The following is a 19,678-nucleotide window of genomic DNA, read 5'->3' as shown; positions in this document are numbered from 1 at the left end:
TCCCAGCACATCCTTGACACTTCATGAGGCCCTAGAATAACAGCAACTATGGTGAAATGTATCAGGCCCAGTGTGGGAACTACAGTCTTGCAGTGTAGTCTTAAAACTTTGATTCTTCTTCTGTCCCCCAGTAGACATCATAAATATAATGAATGAAATCGCTGTGTTGTATAAAATGAAAAAAATCAACAATCTGGAAAATATCACCCCATCTTGAATATATACAAAGCATAGGCATAAACTATGTCTAGTGAGCATGAAACGGTTCCTTACCCCAGGGGGGATGTTGTTGCCAGAAAAAGACAATATTCGTGTCCAGCTCTTATAGCTCAAGGCATTTTTGTTTGTTTGTTTGTTTTGTTTTGTTTTGTTTTTTAGGGCTGTACCAGTGGCACGTGGAAGTTCCCAGGCTAGGGGTCAAATTGGAGCTGCAGCTACCAGCCTACACCACAGCCACAGCAACGCTGGATCCAAGCTGCATCTTTGACCTACACCACAGCTCATGGCAACGCTGAGTCCTTTACCCATTGTGCAAGGCCAGGGATTGAACCCGTGTCCTCATGGATACTAGTGGAGTTTGTTACCACTGAGCCACAACAGGAACTCCTCAAGGCATATTTGGAAGTGAGATTGAAGTGGCAGGGGGATTGAGGCACGGTAAACAGCCACGGGAAAAAGGGTGTGTGTGAAGTAATGGGGAATCATTCGGACAGAACTCTGACCTTCCCACCAAGGGTACAGGAGGATGGGAATGTCCCTCCCCCACCGTAGTCAAGAAGAGGGTGTCTGAGAGAGAATGCACAAGGAAGCCCAGGTCCCTTGGGCAATTATTGTAGGCTTGCAGTGTAGCAGTGGAAATGAAACAGCTAAAGGAACTGAAGCAGTGTGTATGAAAGTCCTGAGAAAGGAACCGGGCAATCAGCGAGGCTAACAACTTGCCAAAGTTCAAATGCTAAAATGCAGGTGAGCGGACACAGGTACAGAGAGCAGATATAATAAGAGCTTTATTCGTAGCCTGGGGAGGAGATATGGGCACTGGTCACTAGTTACAATTCAGGATAAGACCACTGGGTACTGTGCACAGGTCATTTTATTGTATAAATAATGCTGAGTGTCTTTGAATCCCACTCCCCAATACAAACACACACGCAGACACACAGGCACACATAGACACACACACACACACACACACACACACACACACAATTAAAATTCTTCTAATACTTAAAGATCTTTTATAGGTATGTTTAAAGAGAAAGATAACAATGAGGTCATACTGTACAGCACAGGAACTATAACCAATCTCGGGGTAGAACATGATGGGAGATAAATATGAGAGAAAAATGTATGACTGGGTCATTTTGCTGTACAGTAATGCATTGGCATAGCATTGTAAATCAACTATATTTTAATAAAAATAAAATACTAATAATGAAGAGAATGAAATAAAAGATAAAAATAAAGAGAAAGATAACAAGTGAATGGTCTCATCGCTCACCCTCCCCAATCCCAGGGCAGGGCCAGCACGATCCACGGTAGGGGAGCTAAAGATTGCGCAAAGATTACTGTATTCGCTGTTTACTCTGCATAACAATATTGCCACAGACACAGAAGCTTAAATCACTGACATTTCTTAACTCACAATTTCTGTGGGTCAGGAGTCTGGGCACGGATTAGGTGGTCCCTCTGTAAAGTGGCAAACTAGTGTCAGCCAGGGCTGAGTACTCACCTGAAGGTCAGCTGGTGAAGGATCCACTGCCAAGTTCACATGGTTGTCAGCTTTCAAATCCCTGCAGGCTGCTGGACGGAGGGCCTTGGTTTCTGTCTCCCACAGATTTGCCTCAGTTCCCTGCCTTGTACCTTATTCTTTAGAGCAGCTCCCCAAATGGCAGCCTGTTGCTTTAAAGCCCAATGCAAAAGTACTTAGTATTTCAAAACATTTTATAATTTTTTTTGCAACTTTTAGAGGTTGCTTTCCTTTTACAGTTATTGTAATATATTGGCCATACTCCCCATGTCCTACAATCACTTGAGCCTGTCTTATACCTAAGAGTTTGTATCTCCCACTCCCCACCCTTATATTTCCCCTCCCCTCACTGGTAATCACTAGTTTGTTCTCTAAATCTATGAGTCGGATTCTTTTTTTAAATATTTTATTCCCTAGGTGGTTGTATTTTTTTTATGTTTCACATATAAGTGATATCATATAGTATATGTCTTTCTCTGTCTGACTTATTTCGCTTAGCACAAGTCCATCCATGTTGCTGCCAATGGCAAAATTTCATTCTTTTTAAAAAGAGATGTATTTATTATGTTCATACACTGCTGCATCATGGAACTGAATTACAACCTTAAGACGTAACCCAATGGACATTCCAAAGAGTCCCACACTCACAACAAGATGGAACAAGGAACACGGCACTTGAGATTTCAAGGCAAATACTTTTTTTTTTTTTTTTTTTTTGTCTTTTTGCTATTTCTTTGGGCCGCTCCCACGGCATATGGAGGTTCCCAGGCTAGGGGTTGAATCGGAGCTGTAGCCACTGGCCTACGCCACAGCCACAGCAACACGGGATCTGAACCGCATCTGCGACCTACACCACAGCTCATGGCAACGCCGGATCTTAACCCACTGAGCAAGGCCAGGGATTGAACCCGCAACCTCATGGTTCCTAGTCAGATTCGTTAACCACTGAGCCAGGACAGGAACTCTGCAAATATTTTTGTATCATGATCAAAATGATTAGCTTCAGGCATTACAAAAAAAGTGACTGATAAAGCATGTATAGATGTTGCATTTGAGAACAGCTGCAGTCTGTGTGCATGAATATACAAAAAAGATTATCTGCCTAAAATCAATCTTTGCAGTTCTGGAAAAAGAGAGAAGATGAAAATAACTCTTTGTGGCAATGACTGACATGTTCTGGCCAGGCATTCTTTGTTAATAGAACAGCCGAGAATTAGACAAATTGGAGCTGGAAAGCATTCCTGACATAATGTGGCTGATGGGCCTGTGGAAAGGCAACAACTACGCCTGTGGGATGTGCTCACTGCTTTCCTGAGCTCTTTTTAAATAATCCAAGCTGTGAAGCTTTCCCTGGGAAGCTGATTCTCCGAAATGGGCAAAATGTTCATATTATACTGTCTAATCTGTGCTAGATCATTCATTGAGTCCAGGACTGTCCAATAAAACTTTCTGTTATGATGTAAGTATTTCCTAAATGCACGTTTAGATATTGTAGTCACTAGCCATTTGTGACTATTGAGCATTTGAAATAGGGCTGGTGTGGCTAGGAGCTAAATTTTTAACTCTGTATAATTTAAATTAATTTAAATTTAAATGTTCACGTGTTTAGTGACTGCCCTATTGGATGTCGGAGCTATACATTCATTTATTTAAAAATATTTCCCACATATCTACTAAAGGACCTCTTTGAAGTTGGTTGCTATGTATCTTTGAAGAAGAATACTGGGTAATATATTTTTTTAAATGATATGAAGAGGTAAGCTGGGTTCACAAATATTTAGAATAAGAGTTAATTTTAGTAAGACACACATACAATTTTATGAGAATCGATATACATGTACCTGATGATAAACTAGTTTTGTAATAGGGAAGAACAAATCTGAATCCACACTGGGTCTGTTTTTTCTTACTTTAAACTTTGTATTCTATAGATTTTGCTGCAAGTTAAGATTGTTGCCTACTGCCTGAAATATACAGGGCAGCCCATTCTCAGGCTCTGGCTTTTAAAGGTATAATGTTTTTCCATTCATAGATAAAAACGTTGCAGATAAGAGAATAACATTTATCTTGTTGGAAGTTTATGGAAACATCATGACCTGACCTATGACAGTTGTAAGAGCAAAGGATTCTGGCACCAAGAAGTTCGCAACAACCAACCACATTTCCTCTCCTTTGAGTATAAAAGAAGCCTGAACTCTAACTCAGGGAAAATGGTTCTTTGGGACACTGGTCCACCATCGTCTCAGTCTGCTGGCTTTCCAGATAAAGTCACTGTTCCTTGCCCCAACACCTTGTCTCAAGATTTATTGGCCTGTTCTGTGGTAAGCAGTATGAACTTGGACTGGATAACATTTAATTTTACTTACTTATTTATAATTATATTGATTCAAAAGTAATTTAAAAAGGCAGAGGCAAAAATCAGGTGTTTTTTCATTCTAAAGATGAATTTGTGTTGATTCTGGGGTGGAATTCCAGGCAGAAGGAACAGAAAAGGCTGAGTAAAGGGTCTCAGAAACAGCTGTTTTGTGCATGATGGATTAGACGAGAAGGATCTGGAGATTACACAAAGAGGCATAGGAATTACATATTATCTGTATCCAGGAAATAGTTAAAAAGGTAATGTTTCTGCATATTTAAAAATATCAGAAGAAAAAATATGAGGAATTTCTGAGATCGGATTATATAAGTCCTAATCACAAATGCTTCTTTATCATCTGTCACCTGCACAACAAAAACTAGTCGCTTTTCCAACAGACTAGATCTATCTACTGAATTATGGCAAGAACGTCCCCAGGGAAATCAGAGGAAGCCCTATCTGATGGAGCCAGTTTCAAGTACTGCTTATTTAAAGAAACAGTGTCAAGTTTACCATGGGGAGAATACTCTTATATGGCCTGGGTGTTCAATTCAAGGAGTTACTATTTTATACTTGTAGCAGTGACATGCTTTTGCCTACAAGTACTGATGAAAACCTTCTCACTGAGCAAGAATTTCAGTTTGGGGGAATAGAAATTGCAGTATGGGGACGGAATGTCTCTATCTTCCAAGCAGAGAGCTTCAGCAAAAGTCAAGTCATATAATTATCATCCAGCAACAGGAAAATGGAAGCAATTCCCCAGAGCAACTTCTGCCAACCAAATACCATCAACAGGAGGAAGAGAAACAAGTGTGGTCCTGGGAGCTCCCAGGCACGTTACGACCATGGTTGCATTTAACCTTTACAACTCCATGAGGTAGGTAATAATAGTTTGAATTTATGGTTAAGCAAGTCTAGCTCTATGCAGGCTCATAACGTTTTTAAAGTCATAAGGAGAGTCTGTGTCAGACAAAGTTAAGTTGGTCTTACTCTAGAGCTGCTGTCCCTTTCATTTCATCATGCCTCTTTTATTTTTCTATTATTATAGTTGACGTACAATAATGTGTTAGTTTCAGATATACTACTGATGAGTTTCAGGTATATTATCTGATTTTTTATAGATTACACTGCATACAAAGTTATTGTAAATATTAACTATATTTCCTGTGCTGTACCTTACATCCTTGTAACTTCTTTATTTTATACCGAGTAGTTTGTACCTCATAATCCCCTTCATCTGTTTTGCCTGTTTTCCTTTGCAACAACATGAGTAGATCTGGAGTGTATTATCCTTAGTGAAATAAGTCGGACAGGGAAAGACAAATAATGTATGTTCTCACTTATATGTGGAATCCGAAAAATCAAACAAACAAATATAACAAAAAGGAACTCACAGATACAGAAAACACAATGCCCCCTTTAAGCTCTCTATCTCCTTCAGCCTCAGGTGGCAAGGTACAGCTGTACAAGCTCAGGGAGTGAGGGAAATAAAGTAAGACAGCTGATGATTATGCATGATAGAGTATGATAGCATCCTTGAAGAAATGGCATTCGGGTCCAGAGCAGTGGGTGGGTGGGGTACCTTGTGGTTGAATAGAACCAGGGGGACTTCATGGAGGAGGTGACATCGATGATCGATTTGAAATGCAGCTAAGACTTGGCAGTGGAGTGGAAGGAATGCTACAGGAGAAGAGGAGGCAGCCTAAGTGACAGAAAAGCTTTACTGAAAAATCTGTGTCACTTCTGGCTGGAGACTCAGAGGGAGAATAAATTTCTGAATTAAGTGGAATGGAATGTTCTGTGGCTGAAAAGAACCCCCACATGTACGTCAGATAGGTACAGTTAGAGGAAGGGAAAACCTATCATTTCAAAGCTTCAAACTAATATTTGTTATCTACATAGGAAAACAGAATTTACCTTGGGGCCAGAATAATACATTGTTTGTGAAAATCATTTCGTTCACAATGATTAATTATGTACTCTTCTTTTGGCCAGACCCTGGGGAGAGACAAACAAAAAAACCTGTGGTTCCAGCCACATTGCAGCTCAGGAGCCTGTTTGGAGAGACCAGATTGACTGTGTTATGCAGGAGAAGCACAAATGTATGGGTGAGGCTGTCCTAACCTTTTTCGAAGGATGCTGGAGAAGAGGTTCAGTAGGTGGCATGGAATTTGCAAGGTTCAGGGATGACGGATGGAGTAGGAGGGAATGGTGTCCTGGGCAGAAGGAACAGTATGTGCAAAGGCCCTACTGTAAGGAGTCATTTAGTAGCTTATATTTTTCTGGGACTTAGGAGAGACTCATGAAACTGAAGTCCTTATAGCAAAGCAGAGGGCAGCAAAAGAGGGTGTTGGAGAATATTCAGAGGTTGGAGTGCTCAGAGCCTTATGGGGGAAGAGGATTTTATTTTGAGCACCAGGATTACACAATTGTAGAGTAAACACCACCTATTGTTCTGGGGAAAAGGAAAGTCACAATGACCCTGAGAGCATGAAAAGAAAATACAGTTCCTGAAGTTGCAACAAAGTTTGCAGAGATACAGTTCTTCCTAAAACATAAAGAATTTGCAGACTGGCATGCCAGCTCTTCAACATGTTCCTTGGAATTCAGGTCAGTTGTTTGCTCTTGTAAAGAATAGTCTTGCCTTGTTTTGGTACTCACGTGGCTCATTGCAGACTAGGGTGCAGTGTCCTGCAGGGCTCATGCATGTTTGCTCTCTGTTTACCTCTAGCTGGAGACTGTGAAAAAGGACAAAATCAGACTTTGTGCTATCCTGCTCTGGACAACCCACCCACAGAATTTAAGAATGAATAACCCTGAGTTTCTGTCGTGGCTCAGCAGTAACGGACCTGGCCAGTATCCCTGAGGACATGGGTTTGACCCCTGGTCTTGCTCGTTGGGTTAAGGATCCAGTGTTACTGTGAGCTGTGGTGTAGGCCGGCAGCTGCGGCTCCAAGTCACTCCCTAGCCTGGGAACTTCCATACGCTATGGGTGTGGACCTAAAAAAGACAAAAAAAAAAAAAAAAAAAAAAAAAGAATGAATAAACCCAAATGTACTAGAGTTCAATCATTCTGTTCCGAAGAGATTTTGTTTTCCTTTGGGGCTACAATTTAGGACCACACCCTGTGGGTGAGACTAGGGTTCCCACAAAGGGGAAGTGGTAGTCCCACTATGATTCATCCTAGGATGAGACAAATTTGAGGATAAGAAATCAGGGTGGGGGGAGGCTGCCTTGAGACCAGAGAATGGTGACCCTCTTTTCTGTCTGGGACTCTGTGAGGGTCCGGTGGAACATTTAAGTTCTGCAAAGCAACTTGCCACAGTTTGTGCAGGCTGGCCAGCGTCACAGGGGAGCCCTGCTTGTGACAGACAGATGGTGAGTTTCAGTCTGTGGACCTTGAAAGCTGTCAAATCTTTGAAGGATTGCAACTTACTCTCTGTGTTGTTCTTTGGTTCTTCCTTTATCCTGTCCGGGTATTGATGCCGTAAAGGAGACAATGAGGCCTGGAAACATAGCCAAATGGGAAAACAGGAGATGCTGAGCACTGCTGAAACAGGAAAGGAACTGGAGTAGGGGGTCGACCGGGGTCTGAAGTGGGAGCTCTCAATTTGTAGTGTGAGGATTTAATGGGCGTACTGTATTAAATGGTACAGCGCCCAGTACAGCGCCCCTTGCTGGAGAGGGCTAGCCAAACCAGTAGAAGCGTGGAGAAAGGGCATGGATGCAGGTCTGGGGAGGGTGCTGAAAGGAACGGTGCATAGCACACGGAGCGGGTTTGAAGGACATACATATGTTGGTGTCCCTAGGGCTTAATCACAGGGGGTATTGGGAGATGAGGATGAAATGTAAATCAACAGGCCACACTTTGAGGAATCTCATATGTCATGCCAAGAAGCTTGGATATGGAAAATGGATATCTTTCCATGGGGGAATGGCTTCGTCAGCTTGGGATTTGCAAGGGAATGCTCTAGTTTCAGTGGCAGGAATGAAGGAAAGGAGGCACGTTTGGTGGCAACTGTACAGGAGAGAGGCAAGAACAGTAGATCCCAGTCAATGACGGTAACGCTGGCGAGAAGGAGATATCTGATTTAAAAAAGGGGGACTCTGGAGTTCCCGTCATGGCGCAGTGGTTAACAAATCCGACTAGGAACCATGAGGTTGCGGGTTCGGTCCCTGCCCTTGCTCAGTGGGTTAACGATCCGGCGTTGCCGTGAGCTGTGGTGTAGGTTACAGACGCGGCTCGGATCCCGCGTTGCTGTGGCTCTGGCGTAGGCTGGTGGCTACAGCTCCGATTCGACCCCTAGCCTGGGAACCTCCATATGCCGCGGGAGCGGCCCAAAGAAATAGCAAAAAGATTAAAAAAAAAAAAAAAGGGGGAATCTGGAGTTCCTGTTGTGGCTCAGCGGAAACGAATCTGACTAGTATCCATGAGAACGCGGGTTCCATCCCTGGCCTCGCTCAGTGGGATGAGGACCTGGTGTTGCCGTGAGCTGTGGTGTAGGTCTCAGCCTTGGCTTGGATCCCACATTGCTGCGGCTGTGGCGTAGACCTGTGGCTACAGCTCTGATTCAACCTCTAGCCTAAGAACCTCCATATACTGAGGGCGCAGCCCTAAAAAGACCCCCTCCCCCCAAAAAAGGTGGCATCATGAACACGGGATAGATTGAGTGCTGGTGGATGGAGGGATAAGAGTCCTATTTATATATGTGCCTGCTTTCATCAAACGATTAGCATTGTCTACTTCACACAGGATGAGTACATAATTCTATTGGCCAAGTGTCTCATTTCCTGATTACTGTGAGTTTATACCTGGATGGTTTAAATAGTCATCAAGCCATTATAGAATAAAGAGACAGACTTTCATTTCTGATTTCGAAACAGAGTGCTGAAGAATTTCAGCAGGTCCACAGACGAGCAACATGAGAGCTGCGTTAGACAGGGACTCTCCAGGAAGCTCTAGGGAGTTAGGGTCATATTAAGGCAAAAAGACCGAGATCCACTTAATTGGAATATTTAACACTCAAGGAAGGTTGGTTACACTCAGATGTCTGTTATCACAAAGCCACCCAAACCACTGGTTTCAGATCTGGAAAGTATTCCTTCTCTGGGAAGGTGGAGGAGAACTGAATGGTCTTACAGCATAGCCAGCATGTCTGATCAGTGGGCAGGAGAAAAGATCCCTTCAAGTTGGACTGAACATCACAGAGGCTGCCAGGGGTGCTGAGGCTGAAGTTCTGGAATCACCTCCAATACCTCAGGCTCTCAGGGATGCTTTAAGAATTGTCTCCTCTGGAAGCTGGAGATGGGAGTTTATGACTTCAGGTATCCATTCGGCTCTGAAATTTCATATTTGTTCCACTGTGAGGCTCCTTTTATGTTTGCTGAAGAGGAAAGCCAAAGCAGGCTTTCCATCTTTTTGAAGAGAAATTGTATCTTGTCTCTAATTGAATGTATCAGTATAGAAATACTCCTGTGGTATTTGTGATGGTTCTCATCCTTTTGAAGAAATAATCATTTGGCATGCCTGAGCATTACTGGCCTGAGGGGGAAAAATTAAATGTAGGTCCCGTTAATTTGTAGTTTGCATTATCTGAAGTGAAGTAGACCTGGACAACTACGTTTGCAGAATTTTGTGGAAACACAGAAGAACAATGTCGTTGGGGAAATAGGGAGCCCCTTCTGAAGAAAAGTTTTAAATTATTAGTAAGACATTTGTAAACCTAATACCAGTGAATTTCCTATCTATCTCTTTTTGTCACTTATCGAAGACGCGGGCCCTTTCTGTAAGTTTGCTTTACCCTTCCCTCTCTGTGCCAGAAAGAACGGACGCCCCCACCGCCTCATCACTTTGCATGGCTATGCAGTAGTTGTCAGATGACGTAAGTATGACGTTGATGGGGTGGTTTCCCCACTGGACCCAGAGCACCAGGACGTCTTTGGCCAGGACACTGTTCTCTGTGTTGCTGGCTTTTTGGCCCCGACCTTTGCTTAGGTTAGAGGCTCAGTCATTACACGGTGGATAGAATAGTTCTTCTCCCAAATGATGAAGAACCACTAAGGTTAGCAGTATTAACTAAACCTAGCTGAAGGCGAATGAACTTTGTTGTAGAACAGGGTGTCACAAACTCAAATGCTGAACAGATTCCATGTATCTGGTATGCTGGTGGCCAGGGTCAAAAACAAGAAGACAGTGTGTGGCCTGGGACCCAACTGAGGAGGGCATGCCTTCCCCAAAGTCCTTTTTAATCAATGAAAAAAATAGAGAACGAATAAAAGAAAAGCACTAAGGGGTACATGGCCTATGTCATGCCTTCAAATTATAGACCAGAATATAAACTCCATGAGGACAGGCGTTTTTATTGATTTTCGTCACTGTTGTATCACTAGCACTGTGTCTGGTGCTGTGAAATAATAAGTGTTTTTATATGAATTATTGAAAGAATAAAATGAGTCAAATAAAACACTTCTATAGGCTTGATTTAGCCCTTGGGACAGCCAATTTGCAACCTTGTTTTATAAAGCACTCTTTTTTTTTTTTTGGCCACACCCATGGCATATGGAAGTTTCCAGGCTGGGAACTGAATCTGTGCCATGGCAATGACAATGCTGGATCCTTCACCCACCAAGCCACAAGGGAACTCCTATAAAGCATTCTTTAATTCATTCTTTTTCCTAATTTGGACTGGCTTGTTTCCTCCACAGATTCCATCCCCATTAAAATCACAAAATTTTAGCATCAAGTGGGCCTCTTGAAATGATCTTATTCCAATTAGGATCGTTTGTTTTTATTGGTCTTGCCTCTATCTTTTGATACCATTTTCTTTCTTAAGAAGAAAGCAACAAACCAAATCTGCTCCCTACCCACAATGCTCCAACTCACCTCACCCCAAACTCAAAACACAACCATGGATACCTTTTCAAGGATTAACCCTGGACCCATACTACTTTTTCTATAACTCTGGGTCACTTTGCTTATTAGCAGTGGAACTTTAAAGGACCGTAGACACTAAGACTTTCTTATTTATACCTCAAGTTGATGAATTCACTGGATTTTCCGGTGTGGTGTAGATACAGGTTCAGTGCAGATTGAGTGTTACTGTGAAAGCAGATTTCCATTCAATGTGTCATTAAAAATATCCCAAGGGGAGGGTTTAGCAAGATTGGATAATTAATAATATTAAGAAATTATTTTTAAAATATGATAGTATTTTGGTTATGTTTCTAAAAAATTTTACCTATCATATATGTGTGTGTCATGATATATTACCTACTATGTATATTCATATATAAGAATATATTTGTATGTGACAGTTCTTTATGCTTGGGATTTGCTTCAAGTAATTCAAGAAGAATGCAGAATTAGATGAAGATAGGCTGATAATGAGGAAGCTTGGTGACAGACACACAGTTGACAAACACCACTCTTTTTTGAATATGTATTTGTTGACTTAAAAAATGCACAGTGTGAGAGTTGTGAGTGGAGTTTTATTTGGGGCAAAATGAGGAGACTAGCCTGGGAGGCAGCATTTCTTATCTCTCTGAGGATATGCTCTGAGAAAAGAGGTGGAGCTAGGATTTATAGGAGCTTTGCAACAAAGGGCAGGTAGTGACAAAAGACGACTTAATAAAAGAAAACCAGACATCTCAAGTTAAGGAATTTAGCACTTTTCTGTGTATGGGAAGATGCAAAGGCCTGGGCTCACAGAAATATGCCTTTGATATGCACCTCAGCTGTCTGGGGCCAGGGTCCTGTGTTTTCACATCCTGACTTTCCTCAGTGCTCACCATTGGGAGTGGCTGCAGTCTGATGGCTGCTAGATGGCAGCTATTCTTTGCTTCCTTCGTGAGATCCCTCAGGGTTCACCAGTTCACCCTAGGAGCTGGCTGCAGTCACTGATGGCTGTGATATCCTTTGTTTACTGATATGGCAGGCAATAGTTTATTTCTCATATTTAAAATTTTCCACTTTAAAAAAAGATAGTAAAAACATCCAAAGTAATCTCTTTACCATTGGAGATCAATGATACTTAGGTTTTAGGGTACCTATATTTTAATATATCTCATATTGCAAAATAGAGTAAATTACTTATATAGTAAAATACAGCTTTATTTTAGCTGTATTTTGTGAAGAGCATCTTTATTTTATCAACTATACCTATATTTTCACTTAGCTTAGCTATGGGACTAACCTGGCAGGAATTATAGTGATTTAGCAGGAATAGAGACCACCATGTTTAGCCTCCTCACTGTGTGGGAGGAGGAATTGTGCTTACCAGTGTTAAGTATTTTTTTTTTAAGGTCAAGCTTGTTTGTTTTGGGGGGGTCTTTGGCTATGAGTTGAGATCTGGGGAAGTGAAAATAAGTGGAGGATGCAGGGAACTTAGCCTGGAATACCAAACTAAAGAACTTGGATTTGGTATGAAAGGCAAAGTAGGGCTGGAACCCTTCTAGAGAGGGAAAGTGATGCTGAACTTGGTGCCAAGGGGAAGAATGTCTAACACGCAGACCAGATATCAGCCGTGGAACTCTGTTTCAGGTTGTTCAGGAATCCAGATCCAAGCCCCACTCACGTTTAGATGCTAGAAGTGGGTGAGAATGTGGGAGAGAAAAAGCCAGAACACCATGCTGAGGGAGGATCAGCAGGTTTGGGGGTCCACGAGGCTTAGGGGGGAAGAGGAGAAAAGAGTGAGCAAGGATCCTTGTTTGTATGGTCTTCAATACTTTTGCCTCCTTTAGATAAGCACAGACGACCGTATGGCCAGAGGCTAGGCAGGCAGTGTAAGAGACCAAGGCAAAGACAAAAGCAAATTTATTCTTGTATAGATGAATTTAATAGCTCAGTTTAACGTCATGCAGCATCATGCATGTCAGGTACTCACTGTTGAGCTTGGACTCATTTAAAAACAAATAGATGCTACTTATCAACGCCACAACATTAAATATCATATGTACACATGCTAGCCGAACAACAGCTGTGTTTTGCTGCTTTAGACTAGAACGTAGCAGGCATTTTTTTTTTTTTCTGAACCATTTCAGTTCTGAGGAAAAAATAAACATAGACAGAGCAGGAAAAATGGACAGTAGGCAACATGCTTGCATTTACTTGGGAAAAGCCTGGTTTTTAAAGAACCAGAGAAATGAAGGCGGAGGCTGTTTTGTATCTTTCCACTCTCACTGCCCCTGACTTCCTCCAAGGCTTAGAAATAAACATGTCCAGGATTATATTCCAAAAGATTTCCCTAACATTTATCATGTCTTCAAAATGAGCCAATCTCTATTTTCAAATATGATTTAGTAAGAGGAGGATTGCCTTTGGAGTCAGTGAGACTGGCAATTAAATTCCAGGCTAGATGACCAGAGGTAAATTGCTTGGAACCTTGGTTTCCTGATTGTGTAATGGGAAGATATTACTCAAACTACAGTATTACAATCACTGCAAATGTTCATGCTTCTGGGTACCTAACCATTGACAATAATTATTACTCCAGAGGGTCAAGATGTTTTACTTTTGAAACATGAGGAATATAAACATGTAGCTTCCACATAAGATTATACATCCTTGAACCCTGGGCCAGGGTCATTGCCTACAACAGGACAGATGTTCAGTCAATGTCTAAGTGAAATCCCTTGCCTAAAAAATAAAATTATTTGTGCATTTATTTGTATCTGCATTGGAGAACTTCATTGCTCTTCTATTAGATTCCAGTGATCCAGACCAATAAGTGTATCTTTGTTTAAGAATCAGGGATTAATGTCAACTACTAAAAATAAATCCAGGCACCAGGCTAAATATATATTCACCATGTCAAAGTACCGTGTGATAAAGCAGTAGAACAGTAATACACATTTATATTGAATCCCCAGTTTCCTTTCCAATAGAGTTAGAAGGTAGATTTTTTTCCCCTGTGTTTTCCTCAAATAGAAGCACCCTTTTTCTCTTGCTTATGTTCCCACGCTCAAGCAAAATGTAAGGTTATAAACTTAACACCAGCAAAGCTAGCCTGTCATGGCTATTTTGCAAAGGGTCCATTAGCTAGAAGCTTGTTCAACAACACGAGAAAGGGTTCAGGTTGTGAATATTAAGTAGACAAATGCCTCTCTCGAGAGTCCCATGCCCTAATTTCTGGAATTGGGAATATGTTACATTCCAAAGAAAAAGGAAATTGACAAAGCAGCTGAGATGGTCTCCCAGCTGACAGCCAGCAGGAAATGGATAATGTCTGAAACAGTGCCTTGAAACTATGCTATGGGAGCTCTCCGTGGCGCAGCGAGCGGGTTAAGGATCTGGCACTGTCGTTGCAAGTGGCTTGGGTCACTGCTGTGGCTTGGGTTTGACCCCAGGCTCAGGAATTTCCACATGCCGCAGGCGTGTCCAAAAAACAAAAACAAAAAGCGCGTCACATTTTTTATGGTGGGAGAGCTAGTCTAGTACAAGTGAATTTGTTAAAATGCAGAAACCAAACATTTTTGAGCAGAAGGATGGCATGGTGAGATAAGTGTTTTAAAAAGTAGCAATTATTACACCAAAGAGAAACAGATGAGAGTACTTATTGGAGTGAAATTTAGCTGACAGAATTATTGGACTGTGGTGACACACTGAAATGAGGGTAGAGATATGGCATGATTTTAGGATGGCAGTGAAATTTAAGCCAGAAATTTTATATACAAAGTGGGGAACTCAGAAAGGAGAGCAAGTTTGCTTATTGGAGGGAATAATTTTGGATTGGAGGAAATCTCAGAAGTGGGTACAGAATGACTTTCTACTACTTTTCTGACCCAGTCACTTTGATGTAGAGGTTGCTAGGCTCTGCTTTGACTATCTAAGATGTTTCAAAACAAACGTTTAAACTAAAACTATCCAACGTTGCTTGTATAATGCACTGAATTGTCTGTAACATCATTGCATTGGGGTTAAAATGGTATATTCTACAACAAATTCCATTAAGTCATTTAAACGTTTTTTTTTTTTTTTTTCTTTTTACAGCTGCACTTGTAGCATATAGAAGTTCCTGGCTAGGGGTCCAATCAGAGCTGCAGTTGTGGCCTACAGCCACAGCCACAGCAACACTGGATCCAAGCCACATCTGCAACCTGTGGCAGAGCCCGCAGTAACACCGGATCCTTATACCACTGAGCGAGGCCAGGGATCAAACCCACAACTTCACAGAGACAATGTTGGGTCCTTAACCCGCTGAGCCACAACAGGAACTTCCAGTCATTTAAATTCTTTTTCTTTTCCCTTTTCTTTCTTTCTTTCTTTCTTTCTTTCTTTCTTTCTTTCTTTCTTTCTTTCTTTCTTTCTTTCTTTCTTTCTTTCTTTCTTTTTCTTTCTCTTTCAAACTGTTTCCAATGTCTTCTATTCTTATTTTCATAAAATTATTTTTTAGTAATCCATTATTTTCATATAACTTTTGTACTAAACATGAATTTACTGATAGTTTTGGTTTCTAGAAAATAATATAGATTATAGCTTCTGCTACGTGCATTTTTATATGAAGGCTATTATTACTAAGTTCAATTTTTCTAGGCAACATTGTGCAAGTTCACATTATGTCAAGAATTTTTGTGCCTCTATCAATTTAAGTAACTAATGAAGCTTATATAGATTTCTGTCCCTTTTATTTTTACATTTTCTACTACTGATGTTATATACTGAATGAAAGATGGATAATTTATGTTCGTACCATAGCTCATCCACAGATAAATAACTGAGAACAATTCTAGGATTGTGGCATTGTCAAAATTCTTTACCTGCATCAAAATGAATTTTTCCACTTTAAGGTATTTTATTTATCCTAGGGTTGCTCTTTCTATAAGTGGGGCTGCATGGCTATTATTTCTTTCTGGGACAGGGTTTCTGGATGCCACCCATCAGTATCCAGATGGAAGGATGTCTGCTTTGGACCTGGCTTGTATGGATAATATGCAACTCAAACAATTTTTTTCATTTAGTTCTTACTCTTGGTTCATTTTTAATACGCTGACTAAACCCAGGGAGGAAAACAAGCAAATTGCTATGTTCCAAGATTCCCTGGGAGTCAGTCATAAATAGGTGTATTTGGAACAATATAAGATTAGCCAAAGCCATCTGGTATATTGACTGCTGACTTTTAAAAGCACAGCAGGTCAAAATGAACTCAAGATTTGAAATTGGTAGGGTTAAAATATCCTACTGCACTCAGAAACCATTGCTAGATTTAAAGGAGCAGTTAAGAAAGAGAGTAAAAATAAATTTTCACCTTCAGAGTTGCAAAGATGATGAGATAGTATTCTAGACTGGGTATCCTATAAAAATATATTTTATGAACACAGATTTATTTTTTCTCCTTGAAAATTATTTAAGTAAATTATAGCAAAAACTCCTGAACAGAATTTTACAGCTTTTAGCACTGGAAACTTGATTGAGCAAGTCATATTTTCAGATAATTTACTGCCAATAATCGCTGATATTATATTAAGCCTCCATCTTCTAAAAACAAAGATTTCCTGGAGTGGCGTTACTTTTCTTACTGCAGGGTTTATTTCTTGATGTGGTACATTTTAAAAACAGGCCGAGTTTTCCATGTGGTCTAGAGATCAGAGAAGAATGAGCGAAACACTTTATGGAGGAGGCATACACACACACGCACATACACATGTGTATAAATATATGTGTGTGTGTATGTATACGTGTGTATATATTTGCCACTTTTGATGCAAAGAGATAGTTGTGGGAATGAGCAAGGTATATGTCAGGAACCCAGTCTGCTTTTCTGAGATATATTTCTCACTGTTCCATATTCCCCACACTAAATCTGCTGCTAGCTGTGCAGGCCTAAAAAAATCCTCCTACATTTCTGCCTTTTCGTCTTCAAATGGGGACATTTGCAGCAGAAAAAATCAGAACAATACTGCTATCCTGTAGTTGAAGTCTTGTTTTCAAGGTCATTGCTTCAACTAACTCCTATGACAAAAGCTGTCTTTTAGATATGAGTATTTCTGCTTGACTGAAGACATAACTAAGCGACTTGCCCCAAGTTGCCTGGCCAGGATCCCCATCTTTTGCCACAATTCTTCTCTTAAAAATTATACTGATCCTTCTGCTGTGCCCATCTCTATCTCTTCAACCAAATAGGAGATTGTTTTGATCAAATATTACTTTTATTAAAAAACACAAATTCAAAAAGGTGCATGCACCCCAATGTTCCTAGCAGCATTATTTACAATTGCCAAGATATAGAAGCAACCAAAGTGTCCGTCAACAGATGAACAGATAAAGAAGATGTGGTGTGTGTGTGTGTGTGTGTGTGTGTGTGTGTGTATTATATATAATTAAATACAACTCAGACATAAAATGAGATAATGCCATTTGCAGCAACATGGTGAACATGGAGGGCATTATGCTAAGTGGAATAAGTCAGACAGAGAAAGACAAATACTGTGTAATATTGCCTATATGTGGAATCTAAAAAATACAATGGACTAGTGACTATAACAAAAAAGAAGCAGACTCACAGATATAGAGAGCAACCTAGTGGCTCCTAGTGGGGAGAGAGATGGGGGAGGGCCATATTGGGGTGGGGGAGGGAGGGACACAACTATTGGGTATAAAAGGTTATACTGTACAACATGGGGAATAAAGTCAATATTTTGTAATAACAGTAAATGGAGTGTAACTATTAAATTGTATAAAAAGAAAATTAAAAAATTACTGTTATTATTTTCAAAATTTTCACCAGTTTTTGTTGTTTATATTAAGTAATGAGTGATTACAAACACGTGGTTTTATGATATGGGAAAAGTATAAAAATCAGCAGTCATGCAAACCTTGTTCCCACATTGTGTCATACAAGTGGGACATCATTTTTCCCTGAGCTCAGACTGCCCTTTCCTATCCAGGACCAACTCTCTGCTCTGCTCCCCACAGCCCACAGAACTTCCACCTTAATGTTTGTGTCCCTTACACCTTGACTTTGCTCTGTAGTTTATTCACTGATGAATGTATCTGTGGCTAGTATTCAATTGTTAAGCACTTGTAAACCTGTTTGGAAAATATCAAAGTATTTTCTCATCAGTCAGTAAGCAGTTGTTATCCCAAGACTATTTTGGATATTTTGGAACATTCACTGGCTCTGGGTGTTCAGGCTAATATCATGAAACCTTCTGCACTTTCCCATGATCTGGAAAATAAAAGTTACTGCCAGGCATGTCAGTGATCCTCCAGAAGAAGGGGAAAGCTCCTTTTATGACTCTTATTGTTTGATTGGCCAGTGTCTGTATGGTGCTAGTTGTTAAATATTTATAGCATCTCAAATAACACGCTGTTTATTATTTTAATTGTCTAGTTGTTTCTAAATGGTTACAGTCAACTCTCACTGTGCATCTTACTCCATTTATCACTATATCAGCATCTACTTATCCCACAAATTATCCAGTTATTTGATAATATGAAAACTGCTATTATATTTTCTACATCTTTTAGGTGCCTATGAATAAGAGTTTCTCCAGGTAAATGAGTCTGGGAAGATTGATAGGTAGTTTTGCCTGAAAATGTCATTTTTTTTTTCTTTGCTTTTACCTTTTTTGGCTGCACCTGTAGTATATGGAAGTTCCAGGGCCAGGGATTGAATCTGAGCCACAATTTTCACCTGTGCCACAGCTGCAGCAGTGCCAGACGGGCCAGGGATTGAACCAGCAATGCCACAGAGATGAGTCAGATCATTAACCCAGTGTGCCACACTGGGAACTCCAAAAATGTCATTATTTTTCAAAATGGCTATACCATTTTATACTCCCACCAGTAGTGTAAAATAGTTCCCGGTATCTATATCACTGCAAACACTTGATATTGACAGTATTTTAAAATTTCCAAGTTGGTAAATAAAAAATTGTATTTCCTTGGGTTTTAAGCATTTTCCAAATGGCTTACAAGACTGCATATTTTCATATGTGTATTTCCCATCCATGTTTTTCTTTGAAATTCTTATTTAAATTCTTATTGTATTGGAGTATTTTTTTTTTTTTTTTTTTTTTTAGTTTGCAAAATTTATATTTTCTTCAGTTGTGTGCTTTGGCTATTATTTCACAGTTTTTAACTTGTCATTTCACTTTCTTTATGGTACTCTTTGGTAAGTAGAAGATTTCAAATTTTAATGTAGTCAAAGCTATCAGTATATTTTTTTGTTTGTATTTTTTGTGTATATGAAACTCTCTCTTAAACCATAAAGATATTCTCCTGTGTTACCTTGTAAGAGTCTTATACTTTTTACTTTTCATATTTAGATGTTTAATCACCTATATATTTTTATATAAATTAAGTAAGATGCAGTTTATTTCCTGATATGGAAAACCAATTGACCTAGTCCTATTTCCTTTTACATGTGTTTCTAACTGATCTTGACTGCCTTATGTGTCATAACTGAAATTTCAGTATATGGTAATGTGTTTCTGGCTTCTTCCAGTCTGTTCTACTAATCTGTATATCACAATGTCTTACTAACTACCCCTTTAAAATAATTTTCAGCACTTGGAGCAGCTATGATAGTATATTATCATTTCCACAGTGTTAAAAATTACTTTATCTATGCATAATT

The 19,678-nt window shown here is 40.1% G+C and overlaps 1 long non-coding RNA gene across 2 annotated transcripts in view; it reads left to right on the top strand.

Moving 5' to 3' along the window:
• LOC106509908 overlaps positions 4,231–19,678 on the top strand; it is a 32,768-nt gene continuing 17,320 nt past the window's right edge. For both annotated transcript variants that reach the window (XR_002342844.1, XR_002342843.1), the window contains exons 1-2: positions 4,231–4,980; positions 6,099–6,713. This is a non-coding gene — a long non-coding RNA (uncharacterized LOC106509908). The remainder of the gene's footprint in view (positions 4,981–6,098; positions 6,714–19,678) is intronic.

Source organism: Sus scrofa, chromosome 3 (genome assembly GCF_000003025.6).
Source record: "Sus scrofa isolate TJ Tabasco breed Duroc chromosome 3, Sscrofa11.1, whole genome shotgun sequence".
Classification (NCBI taxonomy): Eukaryota; Metazoa; Chordata; class Mammalia; order Artiodactyla; family Suidae; genus Sus; species Sus scrofa.
Note: the sequence above shows the minus strand (reverse complement) of the source record. Positions and strands in the feature narration are given on the sequence as shown.